This window comes from Capsicum annuum, chromosome 4 (assembly GCF_002878395.1).
Source record: "Capsicum annuum cultivar UCD-10X-F1 chromosome 4, UCD10Xv1.1, whole genome shotgun sequence".
NCBI lineage: Eukaryota > Viridiplantae > Streptophyta > Magnoliopsida > Solanales > Solanaceae > Capsicum > Capsicum annuum.
In genome coordinates this window covers 166,534,146-166,546,023 of record NC_061114.1, presented here as the reverse complement: position 1 = coordinate 166,546,023, position 11,878 = coordinate 166,534,146, and positions in this window count along the sequence as shown.

The following is an 11,878-nucleotide window of genomic DNA, read 5'->3' as shown; positions in this document are numbered from 1 at the left end:
CTCAACTCCATGCCTACAAAGAGTGGATATTAGTGCATCTAACTACAAATTTGTCTCACTTATTCATTCAAAACAAGGTAATGTGCATGAATAATGAGTGTGATTGACTGGTAAAATCACCACTCATCAACACCCCTAACTTAAGACCTTGCTTGTCCTCAAGAAACACTACCCTTTATTATGAGACAATTTCATATGTATGCCCTCATTCTATCACTTAATGATCATGAAGACTCAAACTTGATTACCACCATCAAAAGCTTTTCACATATAGGCAAATAGGCTTTTAATGACCCTCCACATCATAAAATGAAATAGTGAAGGATATGATAGATTTTAGGGGAGAAACTATGTAACAACTACTAACACTCTAGATATGACTCACATGTTGACTACAACAATGCTATACTTCTATTTATTTTATAGTGCGGAAGATTACAAAATCACCCACCTCAACTAGTTCACATGCCTTTTCACAAGAAAGGAAAAAATTACACGCTTAGTTGCCAATAATGCAACAAGGAATTTTAAGTGTAAACACTCACTCTCTCAAGAAATTCTCCATGTTAACAAATACCAGCCATAGGTTTTCCCCTATTTTCAATCACCACTACAATGACTACACTTGGTTGGGAATCATAAAGGGCTTGTTGAGCTCATAATATAGGTTTAGGGTAGGGTAGGAGATTAACTTAGGAAAACAAGGCTATACCCTCCTTGAACTTCTACATCATACTCTTTTTATGCTTCACTATTTGGGCCACTTCTTTTCACTTTTCTATTTTTCCTACTTTTTCTTTTCTATCTTGGTTTACCCACTCTCCTTTTTTTTTTTATCTATAATTTGCACATAGATAAAACCTTTCTTTCCTTTATGGGATCTTTTCTTTATTTAAATCAACAAGCATTACCTTCTTAAGATTGTAGGCACCTTTTTATGACTTCGTGGCTCAACTATACTTCTTTCTCTTTTCACCACCCTCAACTTAGGCTTTTAGCCTCAATTTGTGTTCTTAAGTTCAAGAGGGATGCGGTTCAAGAGGGGATGAATAGAAGGGTCACAATTTGTAATGCGTTTTGCCAAAGAAAAGTACAAAGTCTTAAAGAGCGTGGCTAGGGTTAACTCCTATGTATTGGTAGGCTCTTTAGGCTAAAGTGGCTTCCAAGATCACAAGATGGTCTATGATCATTTTACCAACTAAGAATAATCAAAATTTAGCTTTGAAAGACTAAAGGGGAAAGTTCTAGATAGTACAAGTAAACATGAGATAAAGACATTTAACCTCACATACATGGCATGCGAATGTCGTTAAGGGGGTTCAATTGTTCTAGCCGCTCGAGACGGTGATAGAGTATTCACTATTTTTATAAAGTCAACTTTCAGAGTCATAGAAAGATGGAAACATTTTTATAACAAAGTTTCTCACGTCCATGCCTTTGAATTTTGCAAAATTTTCGAATAGAGAGAGTTTTTTGATTTTGTATCCACACCACATATAATTTGCTAATCATGGAAACTATCTAAGAAATTGTCTCACATTGTAAATCATAGTACGGGTGACCCATCATATGGTTACTCAGGATTCACCAATGGATATAATGTAACCCTAGATTATCAATGCTATAGGTACTCAGACTTCCCTTGCATTCTATGGCTTTTGATTCCACGGGTATTCAGACTTCCCATGCACCTATGGTTAGAACCCAATCAAGATGGCAAGGCTCGTCTAATGAAATTTAAACTAAAATAGCAAACTAAGAATGAACTAACTGATCCATGAAAATGTGGGAACCATCAGAGTGCCCGAATATTACAACCTAAATAAAAATCAAAATAAGAACTATAGAAAAGAGTATAAAAGTATCCAAAAATATCAATGATACAAGTCCAAATGAAATGAATAAGGCAACATCCCCAACTAAAAATTTAGCAGTGTCCCCACTGCATAAATAATCAAGGATAAAAGAGATAAGGGTGCTTCATAAAATCGCATCAAGGGCTGCTATCACTGTCAGACTGCGTATCATCATCATCTTTCTCAAGATCAGACCACTCGGTTGGGGCCTCATTATCATTGTCCACCTAAAAAGAAGGAAGTCTATCTCAAGGCCTTATGACCTTCCATAGGCCCTTCATGCCCTTCCATATCCTGCAAAAGAATTTATTCCTCTTCTTCTCCCTTATAACAATTTTGTTATGTGAGATTCAGAGGTCTCGATATGACTCCGCAAAAAAGGAGTAGGCCTTTTCAAGCTTATTAATGGTAGCTTCTTGCTTCTTTTGTTCCTCTTTATGCTTCTCATAATTTTTATATGACACATAGGAATGATGAGTGGTGGAAGGATCTCTCGGTCCTAGGGGCAAACTAGATACAAGCTCTTTGATGGTTGCAATATTTAATCCAATCTCCCCAAGAGGTCCCGTGGTGGTTGGCCCATGAGACTCAGGAAAACTACATGCCGGCTTTTCCAAGGTGGTTGGCCTATGAGACTCAGGCAAACTGCATGCCGATTTTTCCAAGTTGATCTTTCTTTTCTTTCTTTTGTCGAGTGCGCCCTCACCTATAATCCTCAAGGGGTAAGTGGAGGCATTAGGGTGCACCCATGTATCACTAGCATACTCTTCCACCCCTGTTCTTTTGTAGAGATCTATAATCAAGGAGGGGAAGAATAGATGCATACCTCCTTGGTCCTTAAAATGATCTATTTAATTAACCACGAGTTGACCAACATCTAAAGGGATGCCATCTAGAATACATGCAACCATCCTATCATGTAATTCGAGGACTACTTTTATGTGTGTTCAAAGAGAAACTTGGATACAGATGATGTACAACCATATCCGGGCCTTGGAAGTGAAGTCGTTCATGGAAATATTGCTTTTAGTCCTGATCCACGAGACTTCCTTTTTGGGGCATAGTCTTTGTGCTAACTAACTTCCGTATTTACACTCCTTTGCTTTTAATTCACTCATGTCAGTATGCTTGAGCCATAAACATCATTGATTTGTTTAGCCCGAACTTTCACCTTCCCCAAATCTTGACGTCACATTGAGTAGGTCCGAAAAAGAGACTTCACCAATGTTTACATAAAATTCATGGACCCATTGCTTATTTTCAATGTATGGATTCGGAGTGAAGCACCGCCGCCCTATGGCTTCAAGTTTGTCATGAAGTGCCGGTAGTTTCTTTGGCACATTTCGAAGAAAATTCCTCTCTCCGCGAGTAACTTTGTCCTCGTAAGATCCCTGTAGTAATGATTATGGAACTTGACTGCCATGAATTAGATGTGATCATACTTATCCATGATGTTTTTCTAAAAGAACTAAGCACACATTATATCTTTTGATGTCATTTTAATTATGCAAACTATGCTATACTGATCACTAGAGTTCATTGGACTAGGTGCTTGGTGTTGCTTGACTAAAAATTAAAAGTGCAAGATTTTTGGCATGGCAGGAAAATATCCTCAGGTACCACGATCGTGAGTCAGGACCGTGTTTGCAATACTGCAATTGTGGTCTATGTCTGTGGTCGCGCTACTTAAAGATAGTTCTTTGTCAGCTTTTCATGTTTAGATTTCTTCCAAATTTAAGGTACTAGTATGTTCTAAAATATAGATGTATATTAAGATCATTGGAGCAATGCTAACAAGTGCATGAATGAGCCTATTAGAAATCAAATATAAATATTGAAAGTTTATTTATGAATTTTATAAAATACTTGGTGTGCATATCTCTTTTGTCTACCTATTTCATAGATCATTGGGTACTCATGATTTCCCCACTTGTGTGCACACCTTAAACAAAAATCCAACATCACACCAATACCAAGTATGACAACATGGAAAGCATAATAATTAAAATTTAGACCCTTTCTTAATCATGCATTCTATGGCCTATTTTCAAAAGTAAAGGCATGGATTCATATCACCTACCAGAGTTGTGATAAAAAGGGATGAAAGGATGCTATTTGACAGCTCATAAACTTGGCTAGAAATTAGCCCAAATTAGAGAGTACAATTTTGAAAGGGAGTGTGAGGGAAATGAGGTAAACTAGGGGTTAAATGAGTGAAGTGACTGAGACCGTGGTGAAGGGAACATTATCACGTACACCCACATGATTACGATCACACTTGGGAATCATGATCGCGGTAACTGAGATCAATTTTGCTTCCCTATTTTCCCCTGTCCAGCATTTTACATCAATTTTGACATATTTCTCCCCTGTTCTGTTCTTAATGCAGATTTACACTCTTCCCCCTTTTTAAGCTCATCCAATACACTCCATAGTGCCACAAATGCATGGGTTATTCATATGCAAAAGATAATATTTACCCTACAGAAACATAACAAAAAGGATATGAGCCACTATCATGGCATTTGTGGGTTGCCTCCAACCTAGCGCCTTAGTTATCGTCGTGGCACAACATCTTTCTTCCTTCATTCTCAAGGTGGGTGTTCGGACCCCTCCTCATTTTCCACATACTCTATGGATACTACTGTCAACTTTGTGATTTGCTTCTTTAACTTGTAAATTTTGAAAGAGACCTCATCCTCTTGCACTCTAAATTTCATATCCTTTATCTCTAAATCGATAATGGCTCTCGCGGTGGCCAAGAAAGGATGACCCAAAATGATAAGGCACCTCTTGGTCCATTTCAAAATCCAATACTATAAGATTTGCCCGGAGAATGAACTTGTCCATTTTCACAAGGACATCAAATAATATACCCATTGGCCTTTTTATAGATTGGTTCGCCATCAAGAGCCGCATATAGGTCGATGTCGGGGTATCCAAACCAAGTTTCTTGTATATGACAAAAGGCATTAAGTTGATGCTCACCCTAAGGTCATATAGATATTTTGCAAACTTTTGTATCCCAATTGTGCAAGAAATAGTAAATGTACCAGGGTTATCCTTCTTTTCCGCAACCTTGCTATCCATGATAGCGCTACACCCATGAGTGACCTTAATGGTGTTACCTTCAATACGTTTCTTCTTAGATATCAACTTTTTCATTAACTTAGCGTACCCCAAGATCTCTTAGATTGCTTCAAGCAATGGGATATTTATTTAGAGGTTGCTAAGTTTGGTCATGAACTTCATCAATTTGTCATTTTCCTTTTTTTACAATCATTAAGGACATAGGGAAGGAACTTTGATGGTTGACCCCACATCACCTTATGGCTTTCTAACTTCTACCACTTTTTCATCACTTTTCTTGATTTCTTTCTCATCATTTGCTTCTTGGCATCACTTCTCTTGATTTATCCTTGAGTAATTTCTTACTTACGTCTCCTCTAAAGGGATCACCAAGTAACTTCCCACTCCTTATGATAACTTCCAGAGCTTGGGCATCATTCTTTGGATTAGCAATTGTGTCACTAGGGAGTCCTTCTCTAGGCCTAGCATTTAGTTGTGTGGAGATTTTCCCGACTTGGGTTTCCAATTGCTTAATAGAAACTGAGTGAGACATCATGATTTGAGAAAGTTGAGAAAAATCACCCCTCAACTCATGGACCATTTTGTTTGTTCCTTCTACTCTATTCAAGATCCTTGTCAACATCCTCGTTATTGAATTTTTTAGGGTCGACGATAGTTGACTCTTAGGCTTTGGCCCGATCATGAGGAGGAATATAATGATCATAGTCATATTACTGATACCTCCAATATCTGCCTCTCTCATAGTCCATACAACCTTGATTCCGTCCTTGCCTTTGGTAGGTGAGGCGGGATCCCCCCGAGTAGGTAGCCAAATAGCACATTTCCTTATCCAATTTCTTTGCCTCTTCATCATCTTCATAATATTTTGATGCTATGGTGTTGACCACTTTCGCGGGTGCACCCATAACATGCTTTGTCAAGAGTTCAAGCTGCATCCTCAATTTCACCATGTTCTCCACCTTTTCTTCATTCCTCTTTCTTTGTTCATGTTCTACCATGGAAGTAGTAGAAGGAATCTTAGGAGATTCAGTTTCTCGGGTATGCCAACTCCGATTTTTCTTTGACACTTCTCCAATTAATAGAAAGGCCACGGGTGGTGCAACTTCACTAAATAACCACCCATCACATTATCTACCACCATTTTGTTTAATGGATCAAGAGCACAGTAGAAGATCCCAAGAAGCATTTTCTCTGAACTTCATGATTTGGGCATTAAGCAAGCTTACCGTTGAATCTCTCCCAAGCTTCGAACAATGTCTCTCCATTCATTTGTTCAAAATTCACAATCTCGTCCCACTTTTGAAGAATTTTTGATGGCGGGAAATATCTATTAATAAACACCTTAGTAAGCTCGTCCTAAGACGTAATTGAGCTGGGGAAAGTGAGCGAATCCATGAAATTACCTCGCCCATTAATGAGAATAGGAAAAGGCGAAGCCTAATGGATTCTTAAGTAATGTGCGCTATATTGACTGGCGCACACACTTTCACAAAATTCTTCAAATGGAGATTTGGACCCTCAAAGTTTTGACCCCCGTACAATCCTTTCATTTGCAACATGTGAAGCATGATGCTAGTCACATTGAAGACTCAGTTCCAATTATTTGGTGGGATACAGATTGCACTTGTTTTTCCCTATTCATTTAGTGGGCCTTCATCATCTTGAGGGGTATCAAAGGGTCCCATGTTGCTTGCACTATCACTCATAGTTTCATTAACACTACTTTTTTGCATTAACACTTTGAGCACCTAAAAAAGATTTAAAAACAACAAATAAAGTAAATTATACAACCCCAGGTATTCCTAAGTAAGAATTACCCGCACAAGTGAAATCTATATTTCACTTCCTAGCAACGGTGCCATTTTGATAATGCTCAACTTACTCCCATACTTAAGGGGTGAGGCGGTCATTATGAAGTAACCCAATTTGAATTTGGGTCGAATATCAAGAAGTGAATTATAGATTTCAAACCCTATGGGTGTTCAAATTACTACGAGGTTACTTAGAATGCTAACAAAAATGACATGTAAAATAAAATGGGCAGCGGATTTGTTTGGAAACTTTTTGTACAATCTTTAGTAAATGATCAAGAGATGACACGTTTGTTTTAAGCAACAATATTGGGGGACATTTTGGGATTATGTCTACCTAAAGGTAAAAGTATGTGGGTTAATGATGGTTTAGCATGAAATTTAGTTGTTAACTAAAGGATAGGCTAGGTAGAAGTTCACTGTGGTTAATCTTTTGATAAAACCACAATGATTTCACCCATTGTCTCTTTCGAGCACCTAACAAGTGTGAACTTCGTAATCACCCAAAACCTCAATCAAGCATCCCTATTTCTAGGATGATGCTCTTGACATGATTTACATTCATAATACACTTATTTCTAGGATTGTAAGAGGGAGCAAACTATAGGCTTAATTGTCCACTATTGACTTGTCCCCCTATAACCCTCTTTCAGGGATGTTATGGGTTATCTCATATTCGCCTTCATCTCTCTTTCAAGGATGATAAAGGGTTTCTAGAGTTTGGGGTTTTCACCCATCCAACCCATTTTGAGATTCGGGGCTTTCACGCATCAAATTCTAACTCATAAGCTCAAGCAATGGTGATATCCTTACTCAACTACTAACAATCATACAAACACAGCAATACCCACACACAAATTACACTCTAGTTTAATATAATCCCAAGACTAAATTACTTAGCTACTCATGAAGAAAGTAAAGAGAGATATACCATAAGGATTATCCAAAGCATTCATTATTCATAAAAATGCTAAGAAATTAAGCCTCCAAAATTAGTTACATACTTGCTCAATTAGGGTTTCAAGATTTCATTCAAAATATCTTATCAGGTAAGCAATACCCAAAGAAGAAAAAGTTTTGCTTAAACATGGTTTGGGATGCGTCTAGTGCTTTTATAGTTCTGCCCCTGGGTATATTCCCGTTGAACCGCGATCGCATAAGACTATCTGCCACCGTGGCACGCAACCGAGATTGTGTTCTGTGACCGTATTATGCTGACTGTCTCGACTGACCACGACCACAGATTGAGAACCGTGATTACGATAACTGAGGTTGATGTAGTCCAGGTCTTCAGTTGTACTCTTATTTGCTCTTTTTATCATTTTCATCTCTAATCCACATTTTTTGATCTCCTTAACTCTATGCTTGCAAAGAGTAGATATTAGTGCATCTAATAACAAATTTGTCTACTTATTCATTCAAAATAAGGTAATTTACATGAATAATAAGTGGGAATGAGTGGTGCAGGTACTGATTGTGTAACCTTTTCTAATTTTTAGCAGTTATCAGGTGAAGCTAAGGTCTATTGAATATGTATAAAGCTCAAGTTCCCAATGTGAGAATAAAGAAGATTCAAAATAGTGGTTTCTATGTTAATTAACGACTAAGACAATAGCTTTTTTTGGAACTAATCACCTTAATAACACTCAAATTCATCAAATTGGACATGGTCAGGTCAGGTTATACATATAAGCATCAAAATGAGGAGTACTAACACAAACTGCACATCACGGAAAGGTAATAACAACACAAACCAAAGTGATAACGCTCAACTTACACCTCAAATTAATGTAAGGCGGTCGTCGTCAATATATTTACCCAACTTTGGAGTCGGGGTCGAATCCACAGGGAATAATATGAGTGGCGATTAAGCTAATTTGAAGCTATAGCTACAAGTTCAATTCAAATAAATGGTACGAAAATATAAAATTAAGATGGGATTTTTGAAAGTATCAAGTAGTTGTGTAACACCCCAATTCGCTGATTCGGAATGCTACAAGGTGCTCATGACCCCGAGGGACCACAAGCTAACCCATGACTGATATCTGTACCTGTATACTGCAAATCATGATATAATAATACGAAATACATAGAACTGTAAGGCCATAAGGTTCAATTGAATACAATCATATGGGTGAAAATACCTAAAATAACTCAATCTGAATGTAAATCTGAACATAAATCTGAAAGCCTCTAAACTATCTAAATAAGGAGTTGAAGGAACATGTCTCCAACTAACTTCATAAAACTGAATTGAAGAAATAAATAAATGAATCAAATCATATTGTCCTCAAATCAATGAGGACTCACTGTGTCTCTGCAACTGGAATGCTACCGCTACTGCTGGGCTGGAGATCGTGTCTCGAAACCTATAGTGTAACATGAAAAGAAAGCACATAGTGCAAATGCGTCAGTACAACTAGAGTACTGATTATACGAGGAAGGTAGGCTGAACATAAAGGGTTTCATGCATGAACAACACTGACTAACTAATATGAACGTGGGAGTGCAAACACACATATATATAAACTGGAACCGTGAATACGTGATAGCATGACTTGTACGCTAATACATGGTTTACTGATAACTTTCATGACTGATACTGAAATAGATAACATGGATGACTATATCTGACAGTCCTGTATATACTAAAATTTGAAGAACGCCCTAAGTTCTTTTACTGGGACTAATACTGAAACTGTGGGAAGTAGTGTTTAACCGACATGCCCCATGTATGCCATATGGCTAAGCTGGGGTACAATCTCTGCCCCGACTGGAGAGGTATCAATACCGTGCCACGGGTAAGGACAACTTGTGAGTGACCCTTATTTGGCGGGTACTCAATGAGAACGGTAGGAACCCTAAACTGACGGGTTAAGCCACCTCATCAAACCTAATCTGATGGGTTAAGATATCTCAACCTACGCTGGCTACATAGTTCTGGAACATAAAGATGACTACTAAGAATCACACCCTGAATTGGAGGGTGAGTTTCCATCCTTGGGTTCACTCGGTGCTAACCTCTACTCCCATTTGGAGGGACTGGACATGAATAACTGACTGTGCATGACTTAATCTTACTGAATTCCATTAACTGGTGGAATATTACTGATATCTGACAACTGACTAAGATCATGAGGTTTTCCTGAGTCACATGACTGACTGAAGTCTATGGAATCATAGATTGAGTTTAGATATCGTGAAACATGACATAGATCTAGGCACACAACTATAGTTTTTGGGTACAAGTACCCCTAGGAATCGATGGAAGGAAACTGACACACATGACTGACTTGATCATAAGAGTAGAGTCCATAATTTATAATATCATAAGTAGGGATCTCATACTAAGAATGGTTATCAATAATGTATTGCATGGAAAGGATTTCATATCACATGGAAGTACTTGCACAATCTTAATATCATGTTCATTACATAATCATATTGGCAACACATACCAATAGCATGGAAGTTCATGTGGATTGCATGGTTATCATACATCTTGTTCATAAGTAGGATTTGCAAGTAAACATAGCATAATCTCATAAGAATAGTTCATGAGTATTCCAAAAACATTTACATGGCACATTATCAACATAGAAGTCATTGGAACGTAAGGGCATATCATGAATCCTTCACTTAGTCACAATTTAGCTATATTGCATGATTTCTAGTTTCTTAGGCATTTTATCAAACACGTTACATACACATCTTAAGAATAGGTGAAATCATCAAATTATACATCATGAACAACGAAATTTACATGTTTCCAACTCATATGATATCATGAAATTGAAAAAAACATATAAAGATTCCATCTTGGGAATCACACAATATCAACAACATGATCATCAATACCCAACAATATAGAAATCATACTTTATAATGCAAAAGAGGGGTTTTGAGCTTTATGGATGAAAGGGATCCATAAATCAATTCATGCATACCTTAGAAGGAAGATTCTTGATGATTGACGGATGAATTTCCTTGAAATCGGATCTTCAAGCTTAGTTATGCAACCCTAGTTGTTTTTCTCTTTTAGTGCTCTTGGATGATGAGCTTTGAGATTATAATAGGGTTGTAATATGTTTAGAAGCTATATATTTCATAGGGTTAAGTTTAGGGATGTGTAAGGAGTGTTAAAAGACTCAATTACCCTTAAAATAACTCAAACGGAGTGTTTTTGGCACCTGGAACTGACTTAGGCGACGCCCAAGCGATTGCCTAAGCTAGGTTGGGCGGCCCTAATCAATCGCTTATCCTTACTGTCTCTCACGAAAATGGGCATAACTTTTCGCTCGGGTATTGGATTAAGGCAAAATTGGTATCGTTAGAAAGATAATTCGATTCTCTAAAATTTGAAGGGTATAAATCAGCTAAAATACCACATTAACATATATTTATACTCATTCAAAGATGACCCTTGAAAAATCAAACATTAAAACTTGATGGGTTCAAAAACGCTTAGCTTGTATTACCTTAAGTGACTCATATGAACATGCTTAATGCATCATAAGCTATCCTATCACTAGGATATTTACTGTAATTCATGTACTCAAGTATGAATCACAGGATAGGAGATTTCATACGTAGGAATACTTATTCACTTCCTAGCTTAGAAACATGCGGGGTATTACATGTTGTCAATTCAATATTAATGTTTGTAATCAATATAAATGGGAAACCAGAGTTATGTTCACCATGGATTTTGGGACTTTATAGGTACTAGGTAGTGCTTGGGATTCTTGAAGTAAGTAAAACAACAGACTATCCTTGACTATGATACTTTTTGACTTATCTCTCGACCTCACCAGACAATTTATTATCTAATTCTCTCGAACTTAGATAACTTATCTATTTCCAATAAGATGTTATCTCAGGTAGATTAATCCAGTTACGGCATTAATCATTAAACAGAAGTTTGGTAGCTTTCAAGTCCCTGTTGATAATTCACGTCCTCTAGTCTATTTCTCCGTTAGAAGCAAATAAAACCTAAGGCATAACCTAATGTCTGCAACCACTAGATTTCAGTTAAAACAACAAAATTTTAAGATGTTCTACTACTCTTTGAATCCGTTAAACACCTAGTATCATATCAAACCCTAATCCATGAATCCCATA